The following is a 23,615-nucleotide window of genomic DNA, read 5'->3' on the forward strand; positions in this document are numbered from 1 at the left end:
ATGGGGGATAAATAATTACAAGGGGCTCCAGGGTGACCGGGTTTTAAAAGGTGATGTCCAGGGGAGAGGAGTCAGCTACTTGAACAACGGTCGGATCCAGCCCAAGTTCCCGCTCTGCAATGGAAATTTCTGTAGTCAAAACACCCACCGCCGAGGTTAAATAGGAAATGATAGATGCTGATTTCCTTGGGACTGTGGCTTTAACCCCACCCTCGTCTTGTGAGGTATATAGTTTCCGCTTACCCATGATGTGATTCACGCTAAAGAGGGGTGGCCCGACCCGGCCTCTTCTGGCCCCTGACGGCCACAGACGGCCCACCCTTTGCCCAGGCTTAGCCCAGCGTATGCCCGCGCGCGTCCTGCTGGGCGGGAAAGGGCTATTGGTTAAATCACCCCAGTGACAGGGGGAGGGGCCGCTTGTCTGTTCCTCGGCCCACAGCCTCCTGGGGCTTGCAGTCCTGGCTCAGTGTCCTTGCCCCCAACCAGTGCTGATGCGATACCTCTCCCTATTTGTCTAGTCACACATAGGGGTTAAAAAGCCCAAGCATGATTTTTCACTTCTTGTTTTGAAATTGGGCCTGTCAACTAAAATATTTTATACCGAAATTTATAGGTGGAGTTAAGAAAATGTAAACTGTTCCTTTGTCAATTCCTTTACGCACAGGTCAGGGAAATTGACAAGCATTGCTTTGTGCTGTCTGATCTAGGGTCAGAAGTATTGCATTTTTAGGGTGAAATGTACTAGGAAGTGGAGGAGAGAGTTGTTAGCCGTCATGGATTTCTTTCTCTCTCCTCCACTTCTGAAATGCAAGGCTGCACCATCTTTACAAGAATGTAGTGCAGCCTTGCATTTCCCCCCTGCAATGGCGCTAAGTTTAACAACAATGGGCTCCATTAGGATGATGGGCGGACTTTGCCTGCCCGTCATCCCATCGTAAATCGGGACTGCCCGCCATAAGGGCGGGGGTCCCAGGGGTGCCATTAGGATGTGCCTGCCACAGTGGCGGGCACATCCTGTATTTTCAGCATTGTGGCGGGCGGTGCTCTCTGCACTGCCCACCACAATGTTGAAAATGCACTTTAACATTGTCATTTGCAAAGCGGCAGGCACCGCGCGCTGCATGCCGCTTTGTAAATGATAATGAAGGGGGGTACCACAGGTACCCCCCACGTGCACCCCTCACTTGTACTTCACTCTGGGGGCCCGCAGGGGACCAACAATGGCAAGAATGCATGCCTTTCAAAGGCACTGCACACCACTCATCATAATATGTCTGGCGGTGTCTATTAGACACCGCCACCATATTATTCCTTTTCCGCCCCGGCCACAAGGCGACCAGGGCGGAAAAGTGGCGGGGGCGGTGTTTCCCTCCTTTGCGGTCGCCCTGCCATTGTAATGTGGCAGGGGGGAAAAGGGTGGCGGGCGGGCATTTCATGGCGGTGGCGATTCGCCCGACATCATAATGGAGCCCTTTGTGCCAACGCAGGCACCCTTGCACCAGGGCGCAAGGGTGTTTGCATGCAGGGGAGGATTGTTTATATGTAGGAAGGTGTCCTTTCCTGCACATAAACAAACCTAGAAATGCCATTCTGTCACTTTCATGCGTGCTGCTTCATGCAAAATGGAATTTTAAAAAAATATGTTCATGTAGAGAAAAGGACACCTTCCTATACATAAGCAAACAATGGCATTTTGCTTTTTTCCATCTGTGCTGCACAAGGTAGCATACATGGAAAAATCAAGAACGAGGTGAAATATAGCATTTCTTCCCTTTCGTCATCCTAAGACCAGTTTTACCTGGTCTTAATATTGGCGCAGCCTCCTATGTATGCCACCCCTGTACATAGGGGGCAGAATCAAAATGAATGGGGGTTGCTGTGGAATAAACCACCGCAATACCTACTGTCCACCCCTTTGAAGCTAACCATAACTTGAAAAGTAGCCTTATGTACAAGGCAGCGTTACGCCATGTTAAGTGGCTTAACGCTGATTTGTACATAAGGATAGTAAACATGGTAAGATTGGTCTTCACCTGTTTGGCGTATTTAATTTACCTGTCAGTCCCTTGTAAAGTGGTATTTCATAAACCCAGGGCCAGTAAATAAATGCTACTGTTGGGCTTGCAGGGCTTCTTGTGAAACCCTACAAAGTAGCCTTTCAAACCCGTCTCATGCCTTTGCCAGTGCAGGGCCTGAACGCCCAGTTTACTGCTGCTGTGATATGGCACTTAAAGTGGGTGCCACGTCTGTGACTCCCCTTTTACCACATGTCAGTCATCCCTAAGGTAGGCACTAGCTGGCCCTATGGGCAGGGTGTGTTGTAGGTAAAAGGTAGGACATGTGCCTTAACTGTGTGGCATGTCCTGATAGTGACAAACAGCCATTATGGTTTCTCACTACTGTGAGGCTGCCCTCTCTTAGGAATGCATTTTGGATTCCCTGATAAGTGGTTCAGTGGTAATTCCTGATATGAGAGGAGTAGCGTAATCAAGTTTGGTATGTTTGGAATAGTGGTAATAAATGCTCCGTAATGGTGAGCGCAGATTTATTATCACTGTTTTAGAAATGCCACATTTTGAAGTGGACATTTCAGTATACCATGTGTCTTTGTGCTTGCCTGATGTGTATTGCATGTCTGGCTCTGGAGTGACAGAGGCTGGTGAGGTGCAGTGGCACCAGAGCAGCTGGGTATGTCAGCACTGGGCTGAATAGGCAGATCTGCATTTGTAGAAGTTGGACGGGTAGTCCGTTACCATGAATAGTCCTGTGCCTGCCTTGTACAATGCTGGCTCTGTCCCCCTGTGGTGTGTGTGGGGCCAGAACCTGCAATGTCAAAGGGGACTGTTGTGCACTGTAAATAAAAAATTGAGTGCCCCCCAGGACTAGTTTTGGCTTGATTCCCAAGCCCTGTACCAGGGCAGAACCAAGATCCAGCTGCTATAAATATTGGGGCGGTGACCCCATGTGGGGGTCCGTGGGTGCTGACCTGGCTGCTGACCTGGCTGCTGGGTTGCCGGGAGGTAATGCCATGTGACCCAGCTGCTGCTTCCTGGGGTTCCCAACATGCTGGCCTGCCGGTGCCCAGATGACCTGGGACTGAGTGCCTGGAGAGTGCTGGAGCTTACCCCTGACCGTAGCAGCTTGGGGGCCCCTGCGCTGGAAAGCACGAGAAGAGCGCTGTCGGGCCTTGGGTGATGTCTCCATGGTGGAGACTGGCTGAGTGCTGTGTTTACCCCACCCCCCTTGCCGAGAGGGGTCTGTTAGTCCAGCGGTAGGAGAACTCCTGTTTTTGGGTTGTGGCCTGCGAAAGGTGCAGTGGCCGCACCTCCAAGGTGTGTGGCGGGCCCTATTTCATTTTATTTCCTGAGCCCAAAGAGAGGGGGCGGCAGGAGCAATGGAGACTTCACTCCGATAATCGGCAAAAGCTGGATGTCAGGCGACTGTTGTTTGGTTGTGGGCAGGACCATTGCCTAATTCTACCTGTCAACAGGAGCAGGCAGAAGGGGCCGCCCGAAGATGGGCATAAGTTTGGGCCTGGTTGTAAGTGGAGCCAGAGGTCAGGCGAAGGTGCAGCCTGTTAGTGAGCAGGACTCCAGTGTGATTAGCAAGAGCCCCATGCTCTGCCTAAAGCCTGCCAGAGAGCGTGTCAGTGTTAAGCATGGGCGGAAAATCCGTTACGCATGCAGATTTTGCGGATTTTTGGGAAATTCGCAATCCGCGAGATTTGCGAATTTCCAGCAAAATCCGCAAATTCGCACGCAGCGGATTTTTTTTGCGGCTCGCGTCGTTGGTGATATAATTTTTGCGGCGCGCGGCGTTTATCATCGTTTGCCGAGTTGTTTTTCTCGATATTTTGCGAGTGCTGCGCCATTTTGGATCTTGCTGTGTGATCCCGCGGGAATTTGGCGAGCGCGATTACGTCATCGCGGCTTGCCAACTTGCACAGCGAGAGTTTGTCAACGCGAGTACGGCGAGATTACGTCTCGCGGTACTTCGCAATTGCGAGATTTGAGATGCGGCGAGCAGCAACAATCTCGCACAAGCGGAAATATGAAATTTGCAATTCTGCACAAGAAATCCACCAGCAAGCAGCATAAACCTTCTTGAAATGATGATTTTTATCTGAATAACTCCTTAGGTTGACATTTGCCTGCACTTTTTTAGCGAGGAGTCCATTTTGGGGAGGGGGGAGGGGGGTGGGAGGAAGGAAGTGCCCCACAGTCTTCAACTTCCTGTTCCTGTCCAGCAGGCTCCTCCCAGTGCTTTGTCCATCTCCTGGTCACTTTTCATTTGGATCTGGAGCTGGAAGGATTACTTTTTGTGGATGCTGCTGGATATTTGGATTTGAGGCCTTTTTGACTTTCTTTGGATCACTGTTGGATTAGAAATTTTACAAGTAAGTTTGTTTGGGGCATTACAGTTGCTGCAACTAAAATTTTGGAATTTTCGATTTTTGGGCTGTTTTGGGGCCTTTTGCCCAGGGGTACTCAGTGGTGGGTGGACTGAGTCTTTCTGTGGGTTGTCTTGAACTTAAACATCATGGAGGGCATGGATGGATTGGGATTGTGCTGATTTATCAGTGATTTTCGTTTTTTGGGGCTGTACTTGTGGCCTTTTCACCAGGGGTATTTGAGTCTAGCATGGGCCTAGTCTTTCTGTGGGCTGTCTTGAACTTAAACATCATGGAGGCCATGGATGGAATGGGATTGTGCTGATTTTTCAGTGATTTTCGTTTTTTGGGGCTGTACTTGTGGCCTTTTCACCAGGGGTATTTGAGTCTAGCATGGGCCTAGTCTTTCTGTGGGCTGTCTTGAACTTAAACATCATGGAGGGCATGGATGGAATGGGATTGTGCTGATTTTGCTGTGTTTTTCGATTTTTGGGGGTGTTCATGGGGAGGGACAGGCCATGTGGCTGGTGGCCATTTTGAGTGCTGCTACAGGCACTGGCCATGTGCTGGGAGGCAAGTGGCCATTTTGAATGCAGGCTTTGTTGTTAGGCCTGCAACCATTTTGCCTACTTTTCAACCTTTATGCCCAGCGGTAGTGAGTCTTGCATGGGCCTAGTCTTTCTGTGGGTTGTCTTGAATTTAAACATCATGGAGGGCATGGATGGATTGGGATTGTGCTGATTTTTCAGTGATTTTCGTTTTTTGGGGCTGTACTTGTGGCCTTTTCACCAGGGGTATTTGAGTCTAGCATGGGCCTAGTCTTTCTGTGGGCTGTCTTGAACTTAAACATCATGGAGGGCATTGATGGATTGGGATTGTGCTGATTTTTCAGTGATTTTCGTTTTTTGGGGCTGTACTTGTGGCCTTTTCACCAGGGGTATTTGAGTCTAGCATGGGCCTTGTCTTTCTGTGGGCTGTCTTGAATTTAAACATCATGGAGGGCATGGATGGAATGGGATTGTGCTGATTTTGCAGTGTTTTTCGATTTTTGGGGGTGTTCATGGGGAGGGACAGGCCATGTGGCTAGTGGCCATTTTGAGTGCTGCTACAGGCACTGGCCATGTGCTGGGAGGCAAGTGGCCATTTTGAATGCAGGCTTTGTTGTTAGGCCTGCAACCATTTTGCCTACTTTTCAACCTTTATGCCCAGGGGTAGTGAGTTTTGCATGGGCCTAGTCTTTCTGTGGGTTGTCTTGAATTTAAACATCATGGAGGGCATGGATGGATTGGGATTGTGCTGATTTTTCAGTGATTTTCGTTTTTTGGGGCTGTACTTGTGGCCTTTTCACCAGGGGTATTTGAGTCTAGCATGGGCCTAGTCTTTCTGTGGGCTGTCCTGAACTTAAACATCATGGAGGGCATGGATGGATTGGGATTGTGCTGATTTTTCAGTGATTTTCGTTTTTTGGGGCTGTACTTGTGGCCTTTTCACCAGGGGTATTTGAGTCTAGCATGGGCCTAGTCTTTCTGTGGGCTGTCTTGAACTTACACATCATGGAGGGCATGGATGGAATGGGATTGTGCTGATTTTGCAGTGTTTTTCGATTTTTGGGGGTGTTCATGGGGAGGGACAGGCCATGTGGCTGGTGGCCATTTTGAGTGCTGCTACAGGCACTGGCCATGTGCTGGGAGGCAAGTGGCCATTTTGAATGCAGGCTTTGTTGTTAGGCCTGCAACCATTTTGCCTACTTTTCAACCTTTATGCCCAGGGGTAGTGAGTCTTGCATGGGCCTAGTCTTTCTGTGGGTTGTCTTGAATTTAAACATCATGGAGGGCATGGATGGATTGGGATTGTGCTGATTTTTCAGTGATTTTCGTTTTTTGGGGCTGTACTTGTGGCCTTTTCACCAGGGGTTTTTGAGTCTAGCATGGGCCTAGTCTTTCTGTGGGCTGTCTTGAACTTAAACATCATGGAGGGCATGGATGGATTGGGATTGTGCTGATTTTTCAGTGATTTTCGTTTTTTGGGGCTGTACTTGTGGCCTTTTTACCAGGGGTATTTGAGTCTAGCATGGGCCTAGTCTTTCTGTGGGCTGTCTTGAACTTAAACATCATGGAGGGCATGGATGGAATGGGATTGTGCTGATTTTGCAGTGTTTTTCGATTTTTGGGGGTGTTCATGGGGAGGGACAGGCCATGTGGCTGGTGGCCATTTTGAGTGCTGCTACAGGCACTGGCCATGTGCTGGGAGGCAAGTGGCCATTTTGAATGCAGGCTTTGTTGTTAGGCCTGCAACCATCTTGCCTACTTTTCAACCTTTATGCCCAGGGGTATTTGAGTCTAGCATGGGCCTAGTCTTTCTGTGGGCTGTCTTGAACTTAAACATCATGGAGGGCATGGATGGACTGGGATTGTGCTGATTTTTCAGTGATTTTCGTTTTTTGGGTCTGTACTTGTGGCCTTTTCACCAGGGGTATTTGAGTCTAGCATGGGCCTAGTCTTTATGTGGGCTGTCTTGAACTTAAACATCATGGAGGGCATGGATGGAATGGGATTGTGCTGATTTTTCTGTTTTTTCCCGATTTTTTTTGTGATGTATAACTGAGCTGATGTTCCTCTGTCTTCCATTGTTTTTAGGTGCACAAGACTCAAGAGAACCACCAGTGCCAGGAAGAAGTCCTGCAGCCGTGTGTGTGTGCAGCATAACGTCACGCGACGTCACGTCTGGCCTCAGAAAACTCTACAATTCGTGCAACTGCGGCCTGCTGTCTGACCTGCTCTGAAGAAGATGGCCCCAAAAAAAGTTCTCCGTAGCTCCTCTAGCAAGAAAGTTGCTAGTAAGGAGCAGAAGAAGCAAGTTACCAAGGAGGCTGGTGTGCCAACCGCCACGTTTTTTGGGAGCAAAAAAAAAAGTATGCCTGCAGCAGCAGCAGGATCTGCTGGGGACCAAGCTGGGAGCAGCACCCCTGCTCCATTGGGTTCAGTGCCTCCACCACCACGCCAACTTAAGTCAAAGCCCTTGAGTGCTTCAGAGGCAGTCAGTGTACTTCTCCAATCACCATCGACCAGTGATGTTGGCTCATCGCAAGAAAGTAGCAGCAATGTCCCTGAATCAACACAGGTTGTTGTAACTCATCTGACAAGTGTTGAACAACCACAGCCGCAACAACAACACCATGTGCAAGTACACGCCCAAGTACATGTGGAAGGAGAGGCAGCAAAAGGAGATGCGCAAGTAGAGGTGCATGGAGGGTCACAAGTGCCCACAATAGTTGTTCCTCCCGAAGTAGGGGCACATCAGGAAATTGACAATGAAGCCGAGGTATCATTGGAAGCCACTCCTCCTGATGATCATTCATTGTCTTCCACATCCCTAGCAAGGAAAAGATCAAGGGGGGTGTCTACATCTTCTTCAAGCCCACCTCCTTCTGATGATACGGATCCAGCTTGGGAACCACCACTGCGGTCTGAGAGTGAGGCACACCATGATCTGACAAAGGTACCTAAGCGTAAAAGGAAGGTCGTCGAAAAACTCATAGCTCTGGAGTGTGATGAGGCTCAACAAGAAGTGACAGATACTGCTGGTGATGAAGCCTCTCATGATGACGACGAGCCAGTCATCACAAAGGTCACTGCAGCCCCACCGGGCATGCAGCAAAGAGACATTTTGACCCTATCCCGAGAAGCTGCTGAGCGTGATGATGATGTCGACGAGGAGGCAATGGAAATGGAAACACAACAATCATTAGATTTGGAGTTAAGTAGTACACCAACACCTACCGCTTCCATATTTCTTTCTCGCAAGAAGGTACCCACCTCGACCTCAATTCGTGGTGGTGAAAGTGCAAAACGTACTGAAGTTCGGCAATCCACATTCTCCACTTCATCTGGCATTAGCAGCAGGACCACCACCACCAGTATAGCCGCCTCCTCCGGCCCCCAAAGACATTTCAAGTCTCCAGTTTGGGACTTCTTTAGTGTTTGCCCAAAAATGGAAAACGTAGCCATTTGTAGCATTTGTAAGCTTCGAGTTAGTCGTGGTAAGCTTGGTTCTAACTATGGTACCGGAGGCCAGAGAGGTCATCTTAAGAGAGCGCACCCTGTCCAATGGTTTCCGCACCTAGAAGAGTTCAAGGAAGCCGGAATTGCACGTAATGAAAACGTTGATTTTTCATCTGATGATGACGAGGAGGAAGAAGACGATTCAAACACTTCACTTACACCCAGTACCCCTGTCAGCAGCACACCCCATGTGAGGCACACTAAGAGTGTGGGAGAGAGTGAGACATCAATGCGGAAAAGTTCATCAGCGAGCGTAACTGGGTCGAAGATATCATCATCATCCCGTAAATCCTTGGTCCAGGGCAACATTAAAAAGATGTTGTTTACAGAAGCGCAATATGAACGCAACCACCCACTGACGCGTATGTATAACACTAAGCTGGCTAAAATGCTAGCTCTGGACCTTCTCCCTTTTTCTTTTGTAGAAGGGGTTGGTTTTCTAGAATTAGTGGCAGCGCTCTGCCCTAAATGGAAGGTTCCTAGCCGGTTCTATTTTGCCCGAGTTGCGGTTCCAGCACTACATGAAGATGTTCTGAAGGTGATTGGGGCAGCTTTGCAGAAGAGTGCTGTTCACACTATACATATGACAACAGACATGTGGACCAGTGGCGCAGGCGCTGATTACATGTGCATCACTGCACACTGGGTCTCTTTTTCAGGGGCTAAAGCAAAGCTAAACACAGGTGTTGACACGGACATTGTTTTTAAAGCTGCTCGGAAACATGCAACACTAGCCATGTTTGGTTTGGAGAAACGTCACACAGCAGAAAACATTTTGGATGTCTTTAACACAAAGGTCCTTAACTGGCTGTCCCCACTAAAACGCCAGGTTGGTTATGTTTCCACGGACAATGGCACCAATATAGTTAAGGCCATGAGGAACGGTAACTATTTCAGAGTGCCGTGTTTGGCGCACTGTATAAACCTGGTTGTCCAAAAATTCTTGGGTAATAAAGGCAGTGCAGCGTACAGCGTATTGGACACCTGCTGAAAAATGTGCAAGCATTTCAGCCATTCTTTTAAGGCCCGGAAGCAGCTGAGGAGCCTGCTATATCAACGTAAAATGCCAGTGAAAGCACTCATCCAGGAGGTGGTAACTCGTTGGAACTCAACCTTCTACATGCTTGAGCGTCTGTATGAGCAGTATACGGAACTCGATCAATATTTCCTTACAGAGGGTACAGAGGAGCTGAGGATGGGTGTGGCGCAATGGAACATAGTTCAAAGCCTGACACGCATGCTTCGTCCTTTTGAGTTCTTCACGCTTGCAGTCAGCAAGGAGGACTGTAATTTGGGAAAAGCTATCCCATTGTTGTACATGCTGGAGGACCAACTGAAGGAGGTGTGTTCTGTGTTTGAAAAAGATGTAAAAAACCAAGACTCTTTTCTTCTGGCTGAGAAATTATTAGAGCTCCTACAAGGTGATGAACGTCTTAAAAAGATCCACTCAGAAGAGCATTATATTTGTGCTACTATTCTGGATCCACGCTACAAAAAGGCGCTGGCAGGCCAAGCATTCTTTCCTTTTGATGATGAACATGTTCCAAAGTACAAACATTGGCTAGCCTTGTCAGCCAAGAGGTTTGAAAGAGAACGGCTGGAAATTGAAGGAAATGGCAGTACATCAGCAGGCCATCCCCAGTCAAAACAATCCACTTCTGCACCTGTGGCTGTGGCACAAGTGACCTCTCAGCCGTTAAAGACACCGGCAACCGGATCATCTGCACGAGACACAACAGAAACATTGGAGGCTGAAGAGGATTGGCTAGCTCTGCGTGGGTTTGGTTCTCAAAAGGTCAGAGGCACAGCAAGAGCTAAGCAAAGTGGAGGAACCTTGGATGAGGACCTTGAGTCGATGGTGAAGGACTATCTGAATGACTCAACAGAGGTCTATGTTAATTCTGACCCATTGGCGTATTGGCATGGGAAAAAAGAATTGTGGCCACAGCTCACCAACCTGGCTTTAAACTACTTGTCTTGCCCACTCGCAAGCGTGTCTTCTGAACGGGTTTTCAGTGCTGCTGGTGGCATTGTAACTCCCAAATGGAGCCGCCTCTCGCCCAAAAATGTGGAGAGGTTAACAATGATTAAGATGAATCAGCACCTCATACCACCAGATTTCAGAGTACGAGAAAGCGTGCCGGATGAAGAGGAGGTGGCCAGCAACATAGATGAGGGAATTTCTACTCTGTCAGGTGGCACTGAGCTCACCCTGCCTGAATTCGCAGAGTATGATGACGAAGCCTTATTCTCATTCCTGGACCGTGATACCGAGCCCTGAAAATGAGACAACGAATCAATAACTTTCTTTTTCGTCCTTATTCACTTTTATTCCTGTGTGTCTGTCTTTCTTTGTTGTGCACAGTTAATATATTTCAAACTTTAATCAGATAATCACAAAAACAAGCAAATCAGCAGAACTGTCTTCACTGGTTTGCTAATTGATTTGAAGTTGCCGCAGTCTGCATTCCTCAGGTTCATAAGTTCAGAAGAACATGCTCCTCTATCCTCCTCCTCCGGACTCCTATTTCCATCAAACCAGAGGGCTGGTTTATGCCCAATGAAGAAAGACTCAGCACTTGTGGGGGTGTTGTTGTACCTCTTTGCAGGTGAGTTGACGGCTCTGGGGCCATTGCTGGGAAGCTCTAATACCGGATAAAAGTGGTTTGGACCAAATCCCAGGCGGAATTTTTTTTGTGTTTTTGATGACTTGCTTGCCTTTGAGGTGCTCTTAGGGGGGTTCCGTCTGTTTGTGGTTGAGTTTCGTGGTCTGGGAGCACTGCTGGGACACTCTAATCTTGATTGCATTTGCTTTTCAGGAAATCCGTGGTGGCAACCCCGACTTATGGCCTAGCTACGCAGCGCGTTTGGACCGAAGGCCGAGAAATATTGCAAGTATGAGATTTAGCTTTTGGCCTGTTTGGGGGTGTTATGCTTCTTGGCGGGTGGGTTGGCGGGTCTTGGGGCATTCCTGGGAAGGTCTAATACCGGGTAGAAGTGGTTGGGACAAAATCCAGGCCGATTTTCTTTTGGCTATTTCTGACATTTTGCTCAATGTAGCGTTTTTGGGGGCCTGTTTGGGGGGCTTCCTGGTGTTTGTGGGTGGGTTTCGGGGTCTGGGCGCACTGCTGGGACACTCTAATCTTGATTGCATTTGCTTTTCAGGAAATCCGTGGTGGCAACCCCGACTTATGGCCTAGCTACGCAGCGCATTTGGACCGAAGGCCGAGAAATATTGCAAGTATGAGATTTTGCTTTTGGCCTGTTTGGGGGTGTTATGCTTTTTGGCGGGTGGGTTGGCGGGTCTTGGGGCATTCCTGGGAAGGTCTAATACCGGGTAGAAGTGGTTGGGACAAAATCCTTGCGGAAAAGCCTTTTGGCACTTTTTGTAACTTAGGGTTCGTTAGGGTTAGCCCTCGCAGCAGGATTGCATGTGTTTCGGGGTGTTCTAGATTTTTGCAACTGAGTTCTGGGGTCTTAGAGCACTCGTGAGAATGTGTAATTTTGGTTGCAAGTCATTTGAAGAAAATCCATGGTGGGAAAGGGGGGATTTGGCATAGTTAAAGAAAGCCTTTGCCACTATTCTTAACTTAGGGTTCGTTAGGGTTAGCAGTATTTCAATTGCATGTGTTTGAGTGGGGGGGATTTCGAGTCTTGGAGCGATGCTGGCTATGGATACTTTTGCTTGGTTGCTTGCAAGTGGTTTGAATGCAATCCACGGTGGGTAAGGGGTAATTAGTAAGGGGGTACTTCGGCGTACTTTTACTTTCAAAGTAAGTTTTGTCACCAGTTTTCTGCTAGGCCTCGTTTTTTGAGATTTGATTGGGGGTCTTCTACATTTTTGCGACTGGCTTTAGTAAGGGTCTGGGTGGGAGCACTGCTAGGAAGATCTAATTTTGTTCTAAAACAGTTTACAGTACACCTAGCTTGAGGGGAAAGATCCGCTACATTAATTTGCCCCTACTTATTTATCCTTCAAAAGGTGACTCAGACAGAGTACGCACTTTCAAAAATATTGTACTGTCTACTAGGAAAATCAAAGTGTGACTTTTTGCACTCCACAGCCTACATACCTTATATTTATTTATCAGTGGTGTTGTAATATTATATCACTTCCTGTTTTTCGTTGAATAATTACAGGCCGGGTTTCAGTCTCTGCAATGGGGAAAAAAGGATTGAGTCAGGCTTCACATTAGCGAGCCACAATTCAGCATCAGGCAGGCAGTGGACAGGGTGTCTTCTGGTGACCAACATCGATGGACGAAGCGTCGGCTGCAATGGAGGAGTGCCGCTAATAAGAGGATTTTTTTTCTGCAGGCAACTTACTTACCACTTCCAACTGGACAACTACAACAACATAGATACAGTATCCCTTGCCTTTTTCTCTGACTGTGACTGCATTTCTTGGATCTCTCTCTGCTTCTAAATTGATCCCTTAACACATCACTTTGTCCACTCCACTATCACATCTGCACCACACATAGTCATTTGTAAGTGCTCCTACGTAATTCGCAAGTCGCAGCACGCCCCAGCCCGTAGAGTACTGGGATGGCCCCAATGATGAAGCATGTCACCAAGGGGCAACCCTGGTGAGTGAGGGGACACCTAGAAAAAAAGCAATTTCTCCTTTTCTATCTACTATACCTTCCAGACCAACCCCATTGAGTGTTGTTGTGAATGGTTTTATAGAGACCAGCAAGGCTCTCTGGTATCTGGCTACAGAGACCTTATGTTGAATATAGTTATCAATAATTCCACACAGGCCCTGTACTGTCGCATTCTTTCTTCCACAGTTGTCGAAAGTACTACTTACTTTTCACTGACATGCATGAAGTAGTGCATGCACTTTCAAAGATTGATGGATAGGTTTGTACCCAAATAATTGATTATGTTCAATTGTTTGTCTATGCTGTGCTTTTTTTACAGGGTGTCTTCTGGTGACCAACATCGATGGACGAAGCGTCGGCTGCAATGGAGGAGTGCCGCTAATAAGAGGATTTTTTTTCTGCAGGGAACTTACTTACCACTTCCAACAGGACAACTACAACAACATAGATACAGTATCCCTTGCCTTTTTCTCTGACTGTGACTGCATTTCTTGGATCTCTCTCTGCTTCTAAATTGATCCCCTAACACATCACTTAGTCCACTCCACTATCACATCTGCACCACACATAGTCATTTGTAAGTGCTCCTACGTAATTCGCAAGTCGCAGCACGCCCCAGCCCGTAGAGGACTGGGATGGCCCCAATGATGAAGCATTTCACCAAGGGGCAACCCTGGTGAGTGAGGGGACACTTGGAAAAAAAGCAATTTCTCCTTTTCTATCTACTATACCTTCCAGACCAACCCCATTGAGTGTTGTTGTGAATGGATTTATAGTGACCAGCAAGGCTCTCTGGTATCTGGCTACGGAGACCTTATGTTGAATATAGTTATCAATAATTCCACACAGGCCCTGTACTGTCGCATTCTTTCTTCCACAGTTATCGAAAGTACTACTTACTTTTCACTGACATGTATGCAGTAGTGCATGCACTTTCAAAGATTGATGGATAGGTTTGTACCCAAATAATTGTTTATGTTCAATTGTTTGTCTATGCTGTGCTTTTTTTACAGGGTGTCTTCTGGTGACCAACATCGATGGACAAAGCGTCGGCTGCAATGGAGGAGTGCCGCTAATAAGAGGATTTTTTTCTGCAGGCAACTTACTTACCACTTCCAACAGGACAACTACAACAACATAGATACAGTATCCCTTGCCTTTTTCTCTGACTGTGACTGCATTTCTTGGATCTCTCTCTGCTTCTAAATTGATCCCTTAACACATCACTTAGTCCACTCCACTATCACATCTGCACCACACATAGTCATTTGTAAGTGCTCCTACGTAATTCGCAAGTCGCAGCACGCCCCAGCCCGTAGAGGCCTGGGATGGCCCCAATGATGAAGCATGTCACCAAGGGGCAACCCTGGTGAGTGAGGGGACACCTAGAAAAAAGCAATTTCTCCTTTTCTATCTACTATACCTTCCAGACCAACCCCATTGAGTGTTGTTGTGAATGGATTTATAGTGACCAGCAAGGCTCTCAGGTATCTGGCTACAGAGACCTTATGTTGAATATAGTTATCAATAATTCCACACAGGCCCTGTACTGTCGCATTCTTTCTTCCACAGTTGTCGAAAGTACTACTTACTTTTCACTGACATGCATGCAGTAGTGCATGCACTTTCAAAGATTGATGGATAGGTTTGTACCCAAAGATTTGTTTATGTTCACAATTGTTTGTCCATGGTGTGCTATTTTTTCTTGTCTCCCAAAACCTTTCCCAAAAACCCCCGTACCCATCCATTTTTCAAACCCTAACCCTCTTCCCCCGGGCTGTGTGGTTTTGATTGATGTGTGACTAAATTACAGCAATAAATCCACACACTTGCTGGGGAGGATAAGGTGATAGCAACAGGCTGGTGAAGAAATCCGAGGATATATTCTTACTCTGCTTGACAAAGACCCATGGCTAATGTCAAAGAACTTCAACCGAATTAGTAGTTATACTTTACCATTTGTTAGGCTACAATGTGGCACTGTTCTAGTGTACTTCTGTCACCTGCTATATTCTCTATTGTACCGTTGAATTGCTCAGGAGGACAAACCAGATTTAATTTTCTTTTTTTTCATAGGCATGCAACTGCCACTGTGTCACACCACTAGTACCACCGCTATGAGGAAATTTTATCCGACCAAGATTGCCAACCTTATTCGCTGTTTCCCGTGGAGCCAGCCCTGGGTCTAGCCCTACTTTCAAACACAAATTACAGGTAAGATAAGCGTTTGGTGGTTTGGGGGTATAATGGAGTATTAGTAGGAGAGACGAGAGACTGACGGTAGTACTACTAAAGTCCTAGGACTCTTGGATTCACTTCACGTACTCTGTGAGAGGCACTTAGTGTTGAAAACATTTGGGCATTTACACTTAAAGGAAGAAAATGGAACTAAACTTTCAGGAAAACAAAGTCACTGTTAAACCCCCACCCACCAGGCAAGCAGTAAGAAACGGGTATGCTCAGATAAAGTTTGAAAAAGTATATTTATATCCCTAACAAAATAATCTCCCGCAAGACCCTCCCTAACCCCAACGATTGTCCTTCAAAAGTCCCCAAAAACCCAACTCCCAATCCCCACCCCCCAAAAGTCTCTAAAAAAGGGGCAAGGGACACTATGGGTGGATGCTGTCTACTTTTTGGGCCAGGGCATCATGCTCCTGGCGGAGCAAGGCGTGCTCTACGCGGAGCCCCTCCAACACGTTTGAAAAGTGGTGGAGCTCCTGCTGGAGGCGGGACACCATCAGGGTACTGCGGCGCAGGCGTGCCTTCACTGCCTTGCAGGTGCAACGGCTGTGAGAGGAAGCTGTTGTCCTTGCTACTCGGCGGTGGCGTTTGGCTTTGGCAGCCCGGCTCAGTCTGGGTGGACCACTGTGCTGGGTGGCAGCCCGTGGGGGCACGGAGGCCGATGCAGACGACGTTGTTGTGGTCGACTGCACACTTTCTTCGTCCTCCAGGGCCACCAGCCGCCGATATTCGGCCACAGTGGCATCGATCCTCCGTTGCCGGGCCGCTCTAGCCAGCTCCTTCCTCCTTGTTCGTTTGGAAGGAGAATCTATATGAAGAAAGAAAGACATAGTCTGTAACCAATGCTCTTTAAGATTAACTCAATCATTCAGCAGAAATTTGTGTTGCAGTACAACTAGCAACTTGCAAGCGCATTACATAACTATTGAGGCCAGTATCTATCTAACCTCACACTTCTTCATCCTTGCTCTAACATTAGTGGGAGTTTAAGGAACAAATTCCAGTCTTATTCTTCTTCTTGTCTCTTGTTTAGGAAAATTGGTACGTTAATCTCTGCAAGCCGGCATAATGCCAGCGCAGTAAACTTGCACCCGAGAAAAAGAGACGCACGCCATGATGAGTGACCTAGACTTGCGTTACGTTACTGTACCCGTCCAGTACATGCAGGTGGTGAAGCTCTTACTTTTCTATTACGGGTGGCACTGAGAATACTCTGTTACAACTCAAGGGCTACTGCTTAATTAATTTAACTTTCACCCTACAGTGGAAATGAGTACTAGAAATGGAAAATTGAAGAAGATAAATAATCTGATTATCTATCACTTCACATGGGATGCTTTTGCTTATATATGGGATGACTTTAGGTGCTTTGCTTTTTATTGAGTGACCAGTGATACATCCACACATGAATGACTGAGTACTACTAAACTTATTAAGAGAGGTAGGGAGTGGCCACCGTAATAACCAGATCTATGCTGTGCTTGCAATACAAACTACTGCTACTATTGATGGTAGTATTTGGACAAAATTAAAACTTCTTTTCCTTGCCTTTCCTACACTGGAACGGACGTGCGGGTTCAGTGTTACATGCTCTTCAAAGTTACACTTAGTTCATCCACTGACCGTCTACTCTCTCTAGATCATGGGTACTCACAAACTTTCTCTCAGGGGCTAAATTTACAGTGTAGTTTGTGGCCGAGGGCTGCACTGGTGGGGGCGGAGTCAGAGGGGGCGGGGCTAAAGCAAAACGAAAACTTGTGACCATGAGGTTGCACACAGGTCCCTGCAGCAGATGCCTTCATCCACTGAGCCACCAGACCCAGCATTTAAATACATCTCTCTCACTCATGCTCTCCCTCCTGCCCTCCCTCTCCATCTCTCTCTCCCTCCTGCCCACCCTCTCCCGCCCCCTCTGTCATCTCACTGTGTGTGTGTCTGTCTGTGTCAGCCTTCAGCCCGGGCTGAGACAGCTTCCTCAACGCGCACACACAGACAGCCACACCAAAGTACTTAACAGGTCTTTAAAAGACCATTAACATATTATTGAGACTTTGTTTGTTGTAGCGCCCCTGCATCTCCACCCTGACAATCACTGCTTGCCCGGCCCCACAGAGCAGAGGCTTTGTTCTATTTCACCTCTTTGTGGCCCTGCATCTCCACTCTGCTCTGTGGGAGCTGGGGGAGCAGTGATTGTCTGCAAGGTCTGCACACCGCCAAGGAAGGCTTGCCGGGCCGCCACCGGCCCGCGGGCCGTACTATGAGTACCCCTGCTCTAGATACACATATGCTTTCTAAGAGTCAGATAGTAGCATGATCCAGGTATATGGACACATACAGTTTCTGTGTCACCCACCCAGGCTGTTGTCCTTCCACCAATCATTGCTTCATCATTCACCCAGCCATGCATCTCATATTCTTTCCTTCCCAGCCACGTCTTCAATCTCAATAAGTAAGGAATATATAAGAGCTTACCTTTGCCCGCCACCACCACCGTCTGAACTCTCACAGCCGGCACTGGAACCGCCGCATCCTCCCCTGAGGAATTGCCCTCCGCCTCCGTGTCGAGCACCACCACCTCCGCGTTGGCCCCGCCACCAGATGTTCCACCTACAAAGTACATTTAAGAATGTTAGAATAAACCACTCACTAGTATTTGGTCAAGGAATGAAGACATGTGAAAACAATGTAATGCAGCACTTTTTGGCACAACTGATGAAGGCTGGCTTTTTAACACACACCATTTTTTTCCACACAGACAGAAGATGGACTTCTAACAACAAGATCAAGTTGAAACAAGGTGAGAGCTCAGCTTGACCACAAGAAATGTCTTCAATTAATCGTCAGCACTAACCACTTTTACATTCTCAGTTAAACGTTTCGTTTTTTTATTATGACTTCACTTTAATAAATGTGTTTACTTTTAATAAAGCTTTTAAACTTAGAGAGACTCTGTGTTTTTTGGTCCAGAGTGACTAGAGTGACTGAGCGAAAGGTTTTGCAATTTTTGCAAGCATGAGTCCGTGCCTCTGACACTTCTTGACTCTGACTCCGTACTCTGCAGCTACGTTGGATAATAATCATCATTGGGGATCAATGATCGATGAATTCGGGAGGTAAATGACTGTGCCACACTATGTAGTCAGTCAGTAAGGACATTGGGGGTTCAAAGTCTGTTATCACAGAGGTATGTGGAAACTCTAACAGCGCCTATTATAATTGATAAGCAATGCACTATTTATTGTCCATAGTTCTGTTTCTGCAGAAGAATTGTCCGCGCCACTGTAGTGGTATGGATTGTTCTCCTATCCAAACCAAAAGGTAGTATCGTATTCTTTCTTGGTGGTCACTCACATTTTATAGTTGGGAATTTTCAAAGCAGATAGAACACTTCAAAAGACATTATGGACAATCCCAGAGGACTGCACTAAGTTGATAGAGCTATTGCTGACTAGAATGGGAGTTTCGCCAACCGTGCAATCTTAGTTAGCTACACAGACAGACTAATAAGAATAATCTAGTAATACCACAGGGAGTCATAGTAGAGGCAGGATAAGAATTTAGATACAGTGTACAAGAAGATCAAAGACGATTTTGAAAAAATCAAATGAGGAACGCTAGGAAAAATAGGTACTAGTCTAAAATGAAAACTTACTGGGGCCAGCAAAGGAGCCCTCGCCTGCCTGATCCTGGCCCTGTTGAACAGCATCCGCCGCCTGCTGCTCCTGTGTCCTCCCCTCGCCCCTGGGGGGAGCTGACGTACAACATGAAAGAAAGAACAGAAAACATGGATGATTGTTGCTTGTCAATGTCAACCAAATCAAACATTTCAAAAGAACAATAACAAAATATTTCCGCTAAATTATATTGATTAGGGTTAGTTTTCATTTATTTGCGGACCTGTGACTTCAAAAGTCACGTAACTCACTAAACAAAGTACTGAAAGGTTCACCTAGGACTGGCAGGCAGCAGTCCGCAGGCAAGACGCAAAGTGACAGACAAACTCCATTGTGATTTCAGTCAGATCAGTTGCCTGCTACATTACCAGTCATTTAAATAGTCAAACTATCAATCCACCGCCACTATTTTTCTTATTGTCAGGGGTACAAAGGAAGGGGCAGATTTAAGCCCCTTGCGGCTCTTTTGCTCCGTTCTTGCGTGACTTTTGTGACGCAGCAGCTAAACAAAAAAGGGCGCCATGGTGCAGCGTATAATATTATAACAACGTGACGCATTTGGGAGATGCATCCCGTTATAAAGCCCTGCGCCATCAGGGGGCGATCCGGCGCAAGGGAGGGCATTCCTGCGCTGGAACACATCCTAAAAGTGGCTGAGGGAAATCTACAAAATTTCAATCAGTCACCTTTAGGACAATGATGCGTCACACAAACCCTGCACCTGCTTGAAGCAGACGTACGGCTTGACCCAGCATTGGGGAGATAGGGTACCCCAGAGCATTGCTGGAGCTGTGCCATCGTTGCGACGCAACTCCAGCAGTAAAGCTTCGGTGACGTTTTGGGCCCATGGTGCGCCGCATTGCAAATACGGTGCACCATGTTTGGTGGTGGTAGCGGGCCGCACAATTAATGGCGCATCCCTGCTACTTTGCAGGGATGCGACGGTAATTGCAATTCTGCCCCTTAGGGGCATACTTACTTACGCGTTCTGGCGCATCTCCAGAGATGCGCCAGATCAAATGCGTCACACAAAACTACCCTAGCGACACGGCAGATGCGCCTCATTTACAATGCGGCGCGCCCTGGTGCAAGGGTTGGCACTTGCGTGACGCATCTGGTCACGTATCGCATCGCATCGCTGGAGTCACGTCGCCAACGCAATGCAACTCCAGTAATGCTCAGGGCCACCCAATACTTAACATGCTGTGTCAGTCCTTTCGCCTGCTTCAAGCAGGCATAAGGAATTGAATTGACGTAGCAGCGTCGCAGAAGTGCCTGCGTTAAATCTTGTAGATTTCACGAAGGCAATTTTGCGAGGCGCACAGCCGCCGGACCGCCCACCCTGCGTACTAGGAAGGCACCCATTGTGGTGCAGGCCCATGGCTTTATAACGTGACGCATCTCCCTAGATGCGTCATGCTGTAAATGACTCGCAGGGATGCGGCACGTTCACGCCGCTGTTGCGTCACGCAAGGCAACAGAAACGTGGCGCAAGGGGCTTGTAAATGTAATCTGCCCCCTAGTGTCTAGCATTACGCAGTTCTGTAAAGTACACTCATACATAATAGTTACTCAGGCCAATGAGACCACAAAATAGAAAACAAATAAGCATAGTAGCAACGCCACTGAGAAGGAGAGCAGTGCACCTGAAATGCACAGTAGATTTTGAAATATAATTTAACTACAATGTAATCATCATCAGCGGCATTATTGGCTTGCTCCATGTAAAAAACAAATATTTGCAATACAACAACACAGAGCAGGAGAAAACATCATAGTAGTGAGTGATGAAATGGCTACTACTACTCACCAAGCCCGGGGATCTCTAAGCCGAGCTGGTCCAGCAGGTCGCGCTCCCGGTCCAGGAGGTCCGTCCAGCGATGGGTGACCTGGCTGTAGGTGCGCTGGACCCCGTAGAGGTGGGATATGGCCCAGCACACCTTCTCCCACCGCTTCCGGCGCTCCCGCATGTTGTAGCCGCCGGCCGCGATCCTGCCGCCTCCCGCGATGGTCCTGGGCAGGCGGCGCTGGACGAAGTAGAACAGCGCGCCCACTTCCTCCGGGCTGAAGATCTCCCATCGCATCACCTGCTCCCCCCTCAATCGACCGCATGGTGTCCTGGCACGGGGTCCAGGACTCCTCCTCCCCGCCGCCGCTGCCGCCCTCAAGTGCCTGGGCAGCTTCACGGCGCCTGGCTTCACCATGGTCTGGGCAGGTAAGGTAGGAAGTAGAAAATTAAGAAGGAATAATATAGGGAAGAAGAAAAGAAAAGAGTTTAAAAAAGTAGTTTAAAAGTAAAGAAAAATAGCAGAAAAGACAAAAATATACAGCTAGAAAAAGAGAGGGATAGATAAGAAGCAAAATCGAAAAAAAAAACTGAAAACAAGCAAAGGATGGCAAAGATAGCAAGAGGATTAAACACCATGCCCAGACACAGGAAATGAATGAAATACAAGATGGCCGGTGCCCGTTCACGAGCGCGAAAGTAAGTTTGCGCGACATTTTCCTCGTGATCTCGTGCGAACTTCTACTCGCAATGCGCTTACTGCGAGAGATTATACATAGCGGGCGGAAACGGAAATACGTCACGCAAACAAAATGGCCGCGCCCGTACTCGACCTTAGGGTAAATTCGCGTGTTGCGCTGCAAGCGGCTCGCGAATACTGCAAAAAACTCGCGAAACAACAAGCCGCAAAAAAATAAAAAGCTCATTCGCACGAATTGGCGGCTTCCGCGGTCGGTTTCGCACGACGCAGCGCCCCGTGAATAGCGCGAAAAAACCGAAAAACAATTTTTGCAAATGCAAAAGCAATGAGCAGGTGCAAAAGGTCAACCTCATGATTTGTAACGATTCCCTGTAGTGCTTCCTGAGGGAGCCCTCCAGAATTCGGTTGCCTGCTTGCAACTATTGTGTGACCCTGCTCTGACCTTAACTGTATGCCACAAAGGTCCTGATTTACAGCTAAGGGAGCAGACAAGCAGGTGCCAGGCTGGAACTTCAAATTCAGTGACACATTAATTAGCCCCTACTTCATTATTGTCAGTTGGGGCAGGGCAGGTGTTGTTAATAAACTAACCCCAAATTAATTCATGTCAGTTCAAGCAGGGCAGGTGGGCTTGCTTTTTCCCCCATCTTCTACAGTAATGATGAACCAGAGGGTGGCATTGATGTAACAGAGGGTGGCATGGGTCAAAGAGAGGGTGCCAGTGGTGAAACAGAGGGTGCTGGGAGGCTGTGATGATGAACTAGACGTAGAAACAACATAGTCGCGACCGTTGCGAGCCGACAAGTAAGTTCGCAATTGCGAACTACTACCAAATCCTCGCAAACTGGCAGAAACACTTGCGAACACAAAAAAAATCCGCAAATTCGCGAAAATTCGCGGATTTTGCGGATTGCGAATTCGCAAATCCGCAAAATTCGCGAACGCGAGATTCGCAAAATTCGCCAATGCTTAGTCAGTGTCTCAGGAAGGACGGAGCCTCGCGGGCTCAGCCAGCAGCTGGGGATAGGAGTGGAGCCTATCAGGCTCTCCTCATCGAGCTTCGCGCCTTTCCTTTCAGCCTGCAGTCCCTCGTGGAGGAGACCAGAAGCCTCAGTGAGTGGGGCTTGCTTGGGTGCTCTAGCGCCAGGTCCCTGGGAAAGGAGCTCCGGGAAGGAGGGTCTCCCAAGGCATTGTTGGTGCCTAAGTGTTGGGTATATAGCTGTACCACCGGATCACGGCAGCTGCAACGTTGGAGGCATTTTTGCGTCTCAGGAGAGACAAGGGTGAGTTGCACCCTCCCCCCATTTCTGGCACCGGCCTGTGGGACCTGTATCCTGCTGCAGTGGCAGCATGGTGGCAGTTGGAAGTCACAGACTCCTAGAGCCCTAACTCTTTGGACATAGGGCATTGCAGGGAAGTCCCAGACGGGCCCGCAAGGAAGGCCATTTGGCCTGTGAGCACCTTATGTGCTGATAGGGCGCAAGGCCCTAAGGCGATGTATGAACCGGGGGAGTGTTACTGAAGTTCATCACTAATGTGATGTATACATACTGTGATTTTATGTCCAAGGTGATGATGCATAAGTGCTAATACCAGTAGTTGCTGGGTATTTTGTTTTCACTACTTGCATTCTGATGGTTATGACAGTGGCCCAATTGCCCTGTCATGTATATAATCTCCTGTAAAGTTATTTCTAGTGGCAGGTGGCACATTGTACAAATGTGATTACATTCTAATGTGTTCATGAGTAATACAAAGGCTATTTCTTATATAACTTTGTGTGGAGTTTCTTTTGTGGTGTGCCTAGTGTGTTGCTGCTGTGTGTGTGTGTTGCGCAAAGGCTTTACACATTGCCTCTGGGATAAGCCTGACTGCTCGTGCCAAGCTACAAAGGGGGTGAGCAGAGGTTATCTTCAGCATGTGACTCCCTTTCCCTGGCTAGACTGGTGGGTTCTGCCTGGCTTAGGCACTTGCCCTAGCCAACCAGAAATCCCATTTCTAACAAGTAGTAATCTTACTACCCTGTGTAAGTTACCTTCGAGAATGAGGCCCAGAGTGTATGTGTCAGCTCACAAGTTTTGAATGCACTAAACCCAAATTTAGAGACTGCTAAAATGCCTCTATTACTGGATTCCAAATCACAATTTGGGAGG

This window comes from Lissotriton vulgaris, chromosome 3_1 (genome assembly GCF_964263255.1).
Source record: "Lissotriton vulgaris chromosome 3_1, aLisVul1.2, whole genome shotgun sequence".
Lineage (NCBI taxonomy): Eukaryota > Metazoa > Chordata > Amphibia > Caudata > Salamandridae > Lissotriton > Lissotriton vulgaris.